The 13,441-nt window shown below is 51.4% G+C and overlaps 1 protein-coding gene across 1 annotated transcript in view; it reads right to left on the bottom strand.

Annotated features, from left to right (window-relative positions):
* The window catches only part of PAPPA (pappalysin 1), a 572,334-nt gene that overhangs the window by 348,373 nt on the left and 210,520 nt on the right, over nt 1–13,441 (bottom strand). The window lies entirely within an intron of this gene.

Below are 13,441 nucleotides of genomic sequence, written 5' to 3'. Positions count from 1 at the left end.
AGTTCAGCTCTAGTCCATGTCGATATATCCCTTTTCCAGTCAGACAGTAGGGGGTGATCTGTGGCCTTCCAGCCCCTTGAGATTAGTCTCTTATAAAGAGCAAGGGAAAGGTCCAGAAAGCGCCCCTCCACTTTTCCGCAGAGCGCAGCTGGTCTGAGGCCCAGCAGGCACAGCTCAGGGGTGGGTCTTAACTCAGACTCAATCAACTCAGACAGGGTGGGCAATATTTCCCTCCAGCCCGCCTGGATCGCCGAGCAAGTCCAAACCATGTGGTCAAAATCTGCCCCTCCTCCTCCACATCTCGGGCAATTACCCAAGGCCCCTCCATATATACGGAACAGTCTGTGAGGCGTGAGGTAGGTTCTGTGCAAGTAATTATACTGAATGTATCTTAGCCGTGTATTACGTGATATTTTTCGGGGGTAGGTCAGTGTTCTCCTCCATTCTGATTCAGTTAGTTCCCACCCAATTGTGCCCTCCCACCGTCCTCTCAGCGACCGTAGTGGATCCAAGGCTGCCTCAACTTGGGCCCGATATATTTTAGTGATCAGATGTGATTCTTCCCCTAATGTCAACAGCGAGTTCAGGACCTCGTGTGTGGTAGGCTCTGCGTTCACCGTGCCCCAGTGGGTCTTAAGAGTATGTACTAGCTTCCTATAAAGCAGGAACTGCCCCCCGGGAACCCCTTCTTCAGTTAATTCAGTAAATTCCCTCAACACTCCCTCCCTGAAGAGTCCTCCTACTACTTCTATTCCAGATGACAACCAGGGGCCAAGTCCGGTGTTTCCCGGCCCTTTCCCCCTGGGTTCTATGGCAAGCACCGCCAGTGGCAAAGCTGGGGAATATGGAGGGCCCACTCCCACCCTCTTCATGCATCTTTTCCAGCATGCCAGCGCCACTTTTATCATTATATTGTTCCCAGGGGGGGTTATCTTTCTGTTTGTCATGCATGTCACAATCCACGCCGTGTCTATTGCTCCTTGGGCTGTATATAAATCCAGTTGGCCCTGGCCCGCAAGCCAGCCAGGAATCCACTGTAATTGGGATGCCAAATAGTATGCCTCAAAGTCGGGGGCTCCCAGGCCAGCCGCGTTGGGTGGTCTGCAGATAGTTGCAAGTGTAGTACGCCTGCGCCCATTGTCCCATATTAGGTCTCTGAGTAATGCGTTCAGATCGCGGAACCAGGTTCGGGGTATTAGCAGTGGCAAGTTGGCAAAGTAGTAGAGAAGTCGGGGGAGCATGATCATCTTGGAGAGCGACACCCTGGCCATCACCGACAGCCTCAGAGAGCGCCAAAATTCTACAGAGGATCTCAAGGATCGGAGCGCGTTTCCAAGGTTGCCCTCTCTTAAGTCTCCCACGTCATGATAGAACTGGATCCCCAGGTATCTAAATGTCCGTGGGGCCCATTTCAGGTCTGCTGGGCAAGTTGCAGGACAACTATATCCAGGCACCAGGGGGAACACATATGTTTTATTGCGGTTTAGTCGTAATCCTGACACTTCTCCAAATTCCTCCAGGGCGTTCAGGGCCCAGGGGAGACCACTCGCCCCATCTCTAAGATAGATCAAGATGTCATCTGCATATAGCGATATAATGTGATCAGTTGGTCCCCACTGAATCCCTCTGGCCGCTCCCTCCCCTCGCACCCAGGCCGCCAGGGGCTCCATCGCCAGTGCGAACAACAATGGGGATAGGGGGCATCCCTGTCTGGTTCCTCGGTGTACTGGGTAGGCACCAGAGACTGTCCTACCTGTCTTGACCCTTGTCAGTGGGGATGAATATAACAGGTCCACCCAGTCGGCCCAGCCCTCACCCAGGCCCATCTTTAGCATTGTCGCCCTCAGGTAGTCCCACCTAATTGAATCGAAGGCCTTTTCAAAGTCCACTGCTAGCAGCGCCCCAGTTGGTGGCTTCGATTCACTGGGCATGTGTATGATAGAGAAAATACGCCTAAGGTTTAGGGAGGTGCTGCGACCAGGTATGAAGCCGTTCTGGTCAGGATGTATCAAGGTGGGCATAAGAGGCAACAGCCGGTTGGCCAGGATCTTACTGAGGATCTTAAAGTCACTATTTAGCATTGATAGTGGCCGATGGTCTGTCACTGATGCCTCTTTGCTGTTTGTTTTAGGAAGTGGCACTACCAGTGCCTCACGCAATGTACGTGGGAGTTCTCCGTTCTTTGCCGATTCCATATACATTTCTATCAGCCTGGGGACTAGTAAGGTTTTATACTTTTTATAAAAGTCCATAGGAAGACCATCTGTTCCGGGGGTCTTCCCAGGGGCCAACTGTGCTATTGCCTCGACCGTCTCATCCGCAGTCACTGGGCCCCCCAAGCCGACCCTGTCCTCTGGGCTCATTACCGGTAAAGGTATCCGAGTTAGGAAATTGTCAAGGGCCCCCCTCTCCATGTCTGCGGGCCTCCTATATAGGTGTGTGTAGTAATCTCTAAATGCGTCATTAATGGAGTCTGGGCTAAGTCTGCGTGTTCCCCCCCTGTCTAGTACACTTGCAATAGGGTCACTATCTCTGTTCGGTCGCACCAACCATGCCAATAGTCTACCAGATCGTCCCTCCTCTGACTGTATGGATGCCAGGTATCTTTGCATACTATGGCATCTTAGTCGCTCTTCAGCCTGGGAGTGCTCTCTACGTGCACGATCATACTCTACATCCACTTGCCCTGCAGGGCCCTGTCTCAGCTCCCCCTCATGTATGACCCTCTCCAGCGCGTTTAATTCTCTCTCAAGCGTACGTTTTATCCCCACTGACTGTCCAAGGCAGTGACCCCGCACCCCCACCTTGAGAGTTTCCCACTCTATGCCTCTGGCGGAAGTGGATCCCTGGTTAGTTTCTATATGTTCTGTTAGGAAGCATCTTAATTCCTCCCTGTATGCCTGATCTTCAAGCGCTGTCGGGAGCATTCTCCATGACGGTATGGGGGGTCTTTCCTGTGATACTCTCAGTGTCAGTAATAGAGGGTTGTGATCTGATATTGTGCGGGCAAGGTATTCAGCATGGGTCACTCTACGAGCCAGTCCCGCAGTGCAAACTATCCTATCGATTCTGGTGTGTACCTGGTGAAGACCCGAATAAAACGAATAATCCCTGGTCGCTGGGTGTTGTAATCGCCAAGCATCTACCAGCCCCCAGGCGTCTAGCCACCCAACTAATTTTTTTGCTGTTTTGGTTGATGTTGCTCCCTGTAGTAGGGGGGTAGATCTATCTAGGTCAGTGTCGAGCACTGCGTTGAAGTCTCCACCTACTAGTAATTCCCCTGTGCGATGACGTGTAAGGTGCCTAGACAGGGTCGTCATACATGTTGTTTGGTCCTGGTTGGGGGCGTATATACAACTCAGGGTCAACTGGAGCCCCTGTAATTTCCCTTCCAATATGACAAACCTTCCCTCATTGTCTATGTTGGAGGAATCGATCGTGAAGGGGACCCCCGCCCTAATCCAAATCAGGACTCCCCTTGCGTAAGCTGAATATTCTGTGGCAAACAGCTGTCCCCTCCATCTCCGCCTTAGTTTCTCTCCCTCTCCGGGTGCGAGATGGGTTTCCTGTAGCATAGCTATCTGCGCCCCTCTCCTTTTTAGAAAGGAAAGGATTCTATGGGGCATATTTATACTCCGTTTGCGCCGAAATTGCGTCGTTTTTTTTGACGCAATTTCGACGCAAAACTAACGCAAACTAACGCCATATTTATACTATGGCGTTAGAGGCGAATAGCGCCAAAGTTCCCGGAATGTGCGTCATTTTTTAGCGTGAACCCCTTCCTTGCGTTAATGATATGCAAGGGAGGCGTTCCCGTCTAAAAAATGACTCCCAGGCCTTTACGTGGTATTTATACTCCCGGGCAAAAGAGACGCCCGGGAGTGGGCGTTGCTAAAAACGGCGCATTTGCGCCGCTTTTTAACGCCTGGGTCAGGCATGGCGTTAAGGGACAAGTGGGCTCAAAATGAGCCCAGAGTGCCCTACCCTGCCCCCAGGGACCCCCCCTGCCACCCTTGCCCACCCCAGGAGGACACCCAAGGCTGGAGGGACCCACCCCAGGTAAGTTCAGGTAAGTATTTTTTTTTTTTATTTTAATAATTTTTTGTGGCATAGGGGGGCCTGATTTGTGCCCCCCTACATGCCACTATGCCCAATGACCATGCCCAGGGGACAGAAGTCCCCTGGGCATGGCCATTGGGCAAGGGGGCATGACTCCTATCTTTACAATGATAGGAGTCATGTTGATGGGGGATGGGCGTCGAAAATAAATGGCGCAAGTCGGGTTAAGACGATTTTTTCGACTTAACCTGACTTGCCCCATTTTAAGACGCCCATGCGCCATTTTCCCCCTACGCCGGCGCTGTCTGGTCTACGTGGTTTTTTCCCACGCAAACCAGGCAGCGCCGGTCTGATTGCGCCGTCTAACGCCATTCCATAAATACGGCGCCCGCATGGCGCTTCAGAATGGCGTTAGACGGCGCAAAACTTTTTGACGCTTAACTGCGTTAGCGCAGTTTAGCGTCAAAAAGTATAAATATGGGCCTATGTCTCTTAGCAGGAGTACCCATCCCCCTGACATTCGAAGTTATGATATTGTAGTCTGCCATCCTATTCTCAAGGCCTGTTGTATGAAGGGTCGGCACGCCCAAGGCCCCGATCGATTCCCCCACAAGTTTGTACCTTCCTCATGCTCGTACCATTTCGCACGTGTAGCCGATATAACTAGTAACTGCAAACCCCAACTCCCCATCCCCAGGGCACCTCCGGAACTGTAGGCTACCCAATAAGTTCTGCAACACTGCAAATTATTCAAACACATCACCGCAATACTCGCCAGTCAGGACTGACAGGCAAGAGTCAGGTCCGAGGGAGCGGCCAGGTCCGGAGGGGCCATTTTGCTTCCTATCTTGTCTCGCCTTTCAGCGCTGGCACGGGTACGATCTATGTAAGTTCGTCAGCGGTCTGCGGGGTCACTCTTGGTGCGTAAGTCGAGTCCCCAGAGCCATCGGGCGAGGACACCACCGTACCATCTGATTCTTCTTCGGAGATCCCCCGGGGCGACGACTCTCCACCCACCTTGGCCGCTACCTCCAGGGCCTCTCTCTTGCCAGTTTCCCTCTGTGTCCGCGTTGGTGCTAGTCTCTGGTGGTCTCTGAGTCTTTTCCCCTTCGAGGCCCGCCGGGTCCCGCCCGCCCCGCGGTTTTCCGATACTGGTCGTGTCGGCTGTGTCCCCGATCTTTCAAGCCACTCCCATGCCTCCTCTGGGGTTTGGAAGAACGTGGTTTTCCCCTCCGCAATCACTGGTAGTCTTGCTGGGTAGAGTAGCGAGTACTGTATCCCCTCTTCTCGCAAGGTTCTTTTAACGGCTAGGAAGGAGGCGCGCTTGTTTTGGACCTCTAAGGTGAAGTCAGGGAACAATGTTGCTTCACCATTGGCTACTTTAAATGGGCCCATTTCCCTGGCTTTCTGCAAGAGGATGTCTCTGTCCCTGTAGTGCAGGAGTCTAGCTATTACTGCCCGTGGAGGCCTGCCAGGAGCTAGTGGTCTAGCTGGTACACGGTGAGCTCGCTCCAGTGAGTAGAAGGGGGTCAGACATCCTGGTGCGACAACTGTGCTTAGCCATTCCTCCAGAAACTCCACCATATTCGGCCCCTCGGCCCCTTCAGGGAGGCCCACCACGCAAATGTTATTCCTCCTATTTCTGCCTTCTGCGTCTTCAGCTCGCTGTTCAAGCTTCGCCACTCTGCCAGCCAAGGAGGTCATCGCCGCTGATACATCATCTTGTTTTGGGACTACTTCCGCTAGCGTTGCCTCCGCTTCTTTTACTCTGTCAGCCAATTTGTGATGATCAGCTCTCAGGAGGCCCACCTCTATCGCCACCTGATTGATGTCGCGCTGTAATGTGGATTTGGTGTCCTCAATGGCACCCAGTATTTTGTCTAGAGTATCTTGCATTTTGCTTTGCGGCTGGCTTTGCGTGGTCGGTTCATTCTCCCCCAGTATTGTATGTGCCAGAGGGTCCATGGTTTTGCTCTTATGTTTGCCCTTGGGGGGCATTGGACAAGCAGGTCAGGGCGACTCAATGAGGCTAGTGCCCAGTGCGCTCAGGCCCAGGACCACCAGTGGCCCCCCGCGGACCGAGCGATCGTGAATACGCCACGCTCAGTCCCCCGCTCGCGTCATATCTACTCCATAGGCAAGAAGCCAGTTTTTGGCTAAGCCGGGGCTAGTATGCTTTCGTAGCTTTGCGTTGTTGTGCGTATAAGCGATTGGTGTAGCAAGGCCTTCCGGTCTGGGTTGGTCCGGTCAACCAAAGGGGGCTCCGCACCCGGGAACAAGGGCATCCGGCCCCCAACACTGGTAGATGACGGCAGATGGCACAAGGCGATTCCACACTGTCCCGCCCCACAAAGGACAGTCAGTACTCATCTTGGACGGCTCTGGGTGTAGTAAGTCCCGTCGTCGGCATTCGGGGGCTCCCGGGCAGCAAACACCAAAGATCCGGTCGTGCGTTCACCAGGGGGGCGCACCCAAAGCGGGGCCCTCACCGGGCAGCCCCGGGAGGCCCCCCGCCTCCGCGTCTCTCCGCTGTGCGTAGTCCCTCAGCCAGGGAGCATCAGGCTCCGCCTCCCGAGCTGGAGGCCGACTCGCCACCGGTAGGTGCCCCCACCAGGCGCTCCGGTCTGCACCCCTCCTTCAGGGCGGGCCCGCATTCAAGGCCAGCGCCGGGCGCAGTGTACCGCTCGGTCCGGGGCCGCGGCCGCAATCCAGCGGCGACCCACGCGGTCCCAGGCCTGCACCGGGGCGCACGAGCCCGCCGGAGGCCGCCCCCGGGGCCGCGGCCGCACTCAAGCCACCCCGGCAGCGTCGGCCGCTCAACTGCTATCCTCCAACACGGGGAGCCCCCCGGCACAGCGCGTCTCGGCCCCGCCCGCCGGCTGGGCCGCGACCTCCCCGTAGCTCCGATCAGCCCCAGTCACTCGGGGCCCGCTCCAGGGGGGCGAGACCGCACCTCCTCGGTCCCCCCATCCGCAGCAGTCGACCCACTCCACTTTGGGCACCGGACCGCCCGCTTCAGCGCATCCAGGCACCGATTTAAAGTCGGCCCCTCCGGAGCCGATCAGCTAAGCGTGCGCCATGCTCGGCTCCGTGGCCACGCCACATGTTGCCAGACTTAATCTAAGACAAAGTTTGTCTACATTTTATCCCTGTTTCCTCAACCAGAATATCCTGCTTAACAAGGACTGGACTCAAGTCTGTAGAGAATTTGCCGGTGAGCATTCCTTAGATAGGGATGGAATAGCGCTACGAAGAAGCATAGGTGAATAAGCCAGAGTAAGGAATAACCCATTAGATTGATGTGTATAGAAAAGATACAGACACAAAACAGGGTAAGACAGGCAAGGGAACGAAAAAAGGACAGGAAAGCGGCAAAGGAGTGAGACATGAACTAACACAGCGTAGGGATGTTCTGAGAAACGGAGAGAGGTGTGAAAGAGAACAGGACAGGCACGTGGTTGAAAGGCAGGGAAAGTGGATTAAAAGGAGAGAAAGAGATCTGATGCAGCACACTATGGGGCCATAGGAGAAAGGGTGAGATATTTGAGAGAGAACAGGGAAGGTGGCAAAAAGAGAGTTGTGAGAGAGCACAGGACGGAGAAAACTGGGGACAAGAATAGAAGTGTGAGAAAGAAAAGGGAGTGGAAAGCTGGAGAAAAGGAAAAAGATGTGAAAAAAGGACAGGAAGGATAGAATGAAGAGAGAGAGGCACGTGAGAGAGAAAACCGTATATATGGCAAGAGATTTATAAGGGCAGCCGACGGGGAATGCTGTAGAAATTGAGTTGTGAGAGAGTAACTTAAAGGTATGGTGGAGTAAAGAGAGAGAGAGAAAAGTCAAATAGTACAACACAAGTATAGGGGGGTTGTATGACACAACCATGCATGCCTAAACAACGCATGCCTGAACAACATGGTCAGAACTGCGTTTTTTACCACACATGCCTTTACAACTCATGCCTTTACAATGAATTTTGTTGTAAAAGCATATGTGGTAAAGAAATATGCATGGTACATTCTCCCCCGGCTGTGCCTAAACACCAGAAACCCCTGCCCTGCAATCCACCCTGGCCCTTAAAACTACCCTGACCACCCCGCTCTGAGCCCTAAATCTATAAAACTACCCCGACCCCCACCTCCCTACCCTTGAAACTAACACTGAGCTGCCCCCAAGCCTTAAATCCAAACAAACTACTACGGCACCCCATTCCCTGGACACCCTACCCTTAAAACTACCCCACCCCCTACCCAGAGCCCTAAATCCAAAAAACAACCCCAAACTCCACACCCTGAGCCCTAAACCACCCACTCACCCCTAAAAGCTACCCCTCTCCCAAAACTACCCTGATCCCCCCACCATGAGCCCTAAATGAACACCCCTGCCCTGCAATCAACCCCAACCCTGCCCTTAAAACTACCCCGACCCCACCTGCCCTTAAACCTAAATCGAAAAAAATACCCAGACTCCCCCTGCCCTTAAAACTACCATAAATCCAAAAAACCACCCCAACCCCCTGCTCTGAGCACTGAAACCGCCCACTCCCCTGTAAAAACATCCACCTCCCCAAACTACCCCAACCCTCCCGCCCTGACCCCTAAATAAAAAAAACTACACAACCCCTCCACCCTGAGCCCTAAATCAAAAAAACTATCCTAACACTACCCGCCCTAAGCCTAAAACTGCTCCCCACCCATAAAAAAAAACCTCCCACCCCAAACCTGGCCCCAGCCCCACTTGCCTCTCCCGATCCTTCTTCTTCCTGCTCCGTGCACGCCTCTCCGCACAGCTAGACCGCTTCCTCAACCACGCATATGCGTATGGTTCAAGCTGACTCCACGCATATGCATAGTTCAGACAAGCGTTGTTCCGCTTGCGGACAAATGGCACACGTGGCTGAGCCCACGTAATTTAGGCCGTTTCCCCTATGTTGGTAGAAAGTGAGGGAGCTCTAAGAGGGCACAGGAAAGAGGACTAGAGAAAGGGAGAGTTGTGAGAGAATACAGGGCAAGGAAAACTGGCCAAAGTGAGAGAAATGTGTGAGAACAGACGACAAGGAAGGCTGGAGAAAGTCTTACAAGATACCTCGGGACAAGGAAGAGTAGGCAAGGGGGAGAGCATGTGAGAGAGAACATAAAACAAAGAATGCTTGTTAAAGGGATAGAGATGTGAGAAAACACAAAAGATGGCACTGCTGGAGAAAGGGAAAGAGATGTGAGAAAGCACAATTCAGGGACGGTTGGGGGAAATAGAAAGACATAACAGAGCGCTGGGCAGAGGTGGCTAGGAAACACAAAGAGATAGGAGACGCCATATCACAAGGAAGTCTGGATATAGAAGCATAGCATTATGGAGGTGAGGGCGGAGAAAGGAAAAAAGTTGAAAGCGAATACTTTGGATGAAACGCTAGGGAAAGATTTGAGAGGGAACATGATTTGGGCCTGGGTACCCAACAAAAGAAATATATAGAGAAAGATAAAGTTTGAAAGATTGCAAGAGAGACAGACAGACTAAAATAAAGTCACCATGGGGAACATATGAGCAAAAAATAAGACATGATGAGAAAGAGAGAGAAACAGACAGAGAAAGAGAGAGAGAAAGAGAAATCATGTGTTGTTTCAGTAGGCTTGAGATACAGAGCAATCGCTATAAAAGATCACAGGACAGAGAGGGCTTCTTGGAGAGCTCGGTGACCTCAACCACGATGTTCACAAGTTATGTCCTACGATTATTATCTCCCTTGGATTTCTATTCCACTGAGAACTAACAGTAAGCAAACAGAGTAACGCATGGCCGCCAGAGATACAGATCAAGTGGCTTCACGTTTTAGAATAATAATAATGTTCTTCCTAACACCAGCACATCTTATGTTCCCATTGGATGATAACATCTTTGTTTTCAAATCTTTGTGCCAAAGTTCTTGAGAAAACTGGCAAAACAGGGTTGATGCACTTCAGCTTCTCAACATGTTGAACACCACACCCTTCTATATGCCCTGCACTCTCATTAGTCAGATGAAAAATACACCTTCCTGTGTCTGCTTTACTCCTACTTCCCCTGTATCTCCCATGCACACTTAGCACTGTAGGGATGGAATAAATCTCACCTCCTCTCCCTGTACAAGAATGGAAACTCAGCCAAACCATGGTGCAAAAACCTCTCCTGGAATCTCCCCTGTACACTAACAAAAACCAAACACAACCACGTTTAAAATCACAACTCTATTCAGAGCACAAAAAACTTCTATTGCATTGCAACAAAAAAACAATCCAGTCATGACAGAGGTGCTTGCCTTGGATATTCCAACTCCACTCTAGCCACTGCAAACATGACATCTCATGGCAAGTCTGTCCTGTCTGTACACACAATTACTGCAAGTCTAATTTTCGTACACTGCTTCATACCACTTTTCATTCACCCGAACTGCTAGGAGGGCGAGGGAGATCGACTAATTACTACACCTGAGGAATAAGTATGTAGTTTAACTGCTAGGACCTGGGACACCTAGTTTTAATACAATGAGGTTTTACCTGCTTCCATTGTCTGATGCCCCTAAGCAGGCAATACAGACTGTGTTGTTACTGTTAACTAGCAGCTGTGTAGCATACAATATGACAAAAGCTGCGTTGTTGTGCCTTATGTAGGTAGTCTTGGTATGACTTTCCAAACTTTTCGGTGGCAGTACGGAGCCTGGTTCAGTTTTGTTGAGGCACGTGGTTAGCACGGTTTACATGTGACTTTTACTGAGTTCAGGATGTTTTGCACGACGAGAGCAGACCTCTTAGTCACATTACTTATGTAGCTCTTTGGTTGTATGGTTGGTAGGAGTGCCCCTCAACCACCAAATATATGTGTTAAGTAGCTAGCATGCTGACAAAAACTCAACCAATCCAGAACAAGAAGAGTATCTCCTGTATCTACCAAATGGAAACTATAATCAGTGCGAGAAAATGGCCTCACCTGGATTACCTGCATACATCCTAAAATTCAGCGCATCCTGAAAAAAAGTAATCTCTTTCTAAACATTCTTATGAACACTCAACTCATTCCCCGGAAAACCAAACTCGGCTACTCCTCCAGTACACCAACGAACACCCAATACTTTCACTGCAAAAGAAGCATCTCCAGAAGAAACCAGTAAACCAGCAGAAACCCAACAGAGACATGGCAAGCAGATTTCAAAATAATTCCCCTACATCCCTTGCACATTCTTAGTCAACCTTCTTAGATATTGACATAATAACTAGAGATTACACGTGAAATGAGTGTAAATCTACACAAAGCACCCACAACATTTAGTTTTGGGACTCCTGTCTGTAAACAGGAATAAGTGAAGAACATCAAACAACACAACAGTCCTTTGTAGACTCCAGGGCAGCAATGCACAAGAGGCGTCCCTTGCACTCACAGAGTATACCATTAGTTTTCTTTCTTTGTTGCAAGTGTCAGCTCAGTGGAAAACGCTAAGTTTTTGCTTTGTTACATCACCATTAAAATTGGAACTTTGGAGAGGGGCCATGCATGACGGCTGACAGTACGCGTCCTTTAGTGGCTCCTTACAGGCTCCATACCATCCTGCATCATCTTACAGTACATCATGCAAAGCTGCCCAGATTTCAACCCTGCACAGAGGGTAGAGTGATTAACAAGTCATGGGGCCATACTTGCCTGGTTCGGGGGGCCACTGTGGCAGATGCAGTGCAGTGCAGCCTGACCGGCTGGCAGTGGACCGGTCAGGCCAGGGACAGGCGGATTCCCTGGTGCTGTGAAGCTGTGAGGAGGGTGGTTCAACAGCAGAGGTCCCAGGGGTAGGGTTGCACCTGCTGACCCCCCTCTCTTTCCTAGTCCGTCTTCGCTACCCAGCTGCATAGAGAGCCACTGGGGAGAGTGGTGGGCTGAACGGCAGGTGTGCTCTGAGGATTGGGGTACCCCTACTACAAGTGCCCATCCAGGAGGTACTGTTGCAGTGTGTGTGCAGAGTGATCCTGGAGGTCTGTGAACTTGGGAGGGTGAGCGGGCAGCTCCCTGCTGGGTCTCGGGTAAGTGGATGCACCCGTGGGCCCCCACCTCACCAGTTTACATGCCAAGCATCGTGCTGCTGAAGGGAGCCGTGATTCAAGGAATGAGGTCGCATGAAGAGCAGGGCCGCTTCCCAGTTGAGAGTGCCCAGCCTGGAGGTACTGGTGGGGCTTTGGTGGTGATGACAGACGTACAGCATAGCTGGACCTGGCAGTGGGCACTGATCATTTCTGGCCTGAGCGGGTGAGTGCCAGCAAGTGGGTGCCTACCTGGGAAGATTTCAGGAGTTCTCATCCCACTGATAAGGAACACTAACAGACAGCTGGGCCTTGAAGTGGAGCCCCAGCAATTGGGCCCTACAATAACTGCAGTAGTGTTATAGTGCCTGGCCATGCATGGGATCTTGGAGGGTGATGTATGATTCCTAGTGGAGGTAGTTGGCATCTGTGTTACCCCAGTGATGACTGAAAAGCGCAGAGAAAGCTTAGACCCATGGGATACAGACTGGGAGAAACAGTGACCCCCGTGCTCAGTGGACATATGTACTCTTGACGCTCAGGGGGGTGCTCATCATACTCTATATGGAGAAAGGAAAGCCCCATGGACCCCCACAGGGGAACCACACTGAGCAATATGCCATGCTGACAATCGCCTCTCCAAGACAAACATGACAAGGGGGCCCTCTCAGTGGCACGATGCAGACATCATCCTTGGAGGAGCCTTTCCAGGCAGACGTCCTGACGATCTTTCAGGGATCCCGTGTGGCACTGGAGGGGAAGATAGACGCTGTGTCTATCGTGGTCTATCTCCTTCATGCGGACCTGCGGAAGGTGTCGGATAAGATCTGCACTGCGGTGTCCATCACTTGAACTCTAGTTATAGGTGACTATGGTGAAAAGGCATGTGCCCATCCTTACATCAAAGATGGGGGCCCTAGAAGCACAGCCGAAGGCTCAGATGGGAGATCACAGCACAATAATGTTCACCTGCTAGTGTTTCCCAAATCGGATGTGGGGAGTGCAGTGGAAAGCTTTGTAGAGAACTGGATCCGTGATACAGTAAAGTTCATCGGCCTGGCACTATTTTTAGTTGCTGAGAGGGCGCACTGGTGGCCCCCCTGCGACCGAGTGCTCTGCCGCAAGCTATTATAGCACATATCCTAAACTACAAAGATCAAATATGTATACTTGCATCTCAAGAAACAAATAATGGCGAATACGAAAACCATAAGATCTCCATATTACCGGACTACACAAAAAAAGTGCAGGGTCATCGCAAATCCTTTTTGGAAGTCAAAAAGAAGGTGAAAGCTCTTGTCTCCTCCTAGACTTGGGGTGATTTCAGAGGGCAAGTCTCACTTCTTTGA

Source organism: Pleurodeles waltl, chromosome 6, assembly GCF_031143425.1.
Source record: "Pleurodeles waltl isolate 20211129_DDA chromosome 6, aPleWal1.hap1.20221129, whole genome shotgun sequence".
NCBI classification, from domain to species: Eukaryota; Metazoa; Chordata; class Amphibia; order Caudata; family Salamandridae; genus Pleurodeles; species Pleurodeles waltl.
This window is presented reverse-complemented; position numbering and strand designations above follow the sequence as displayed.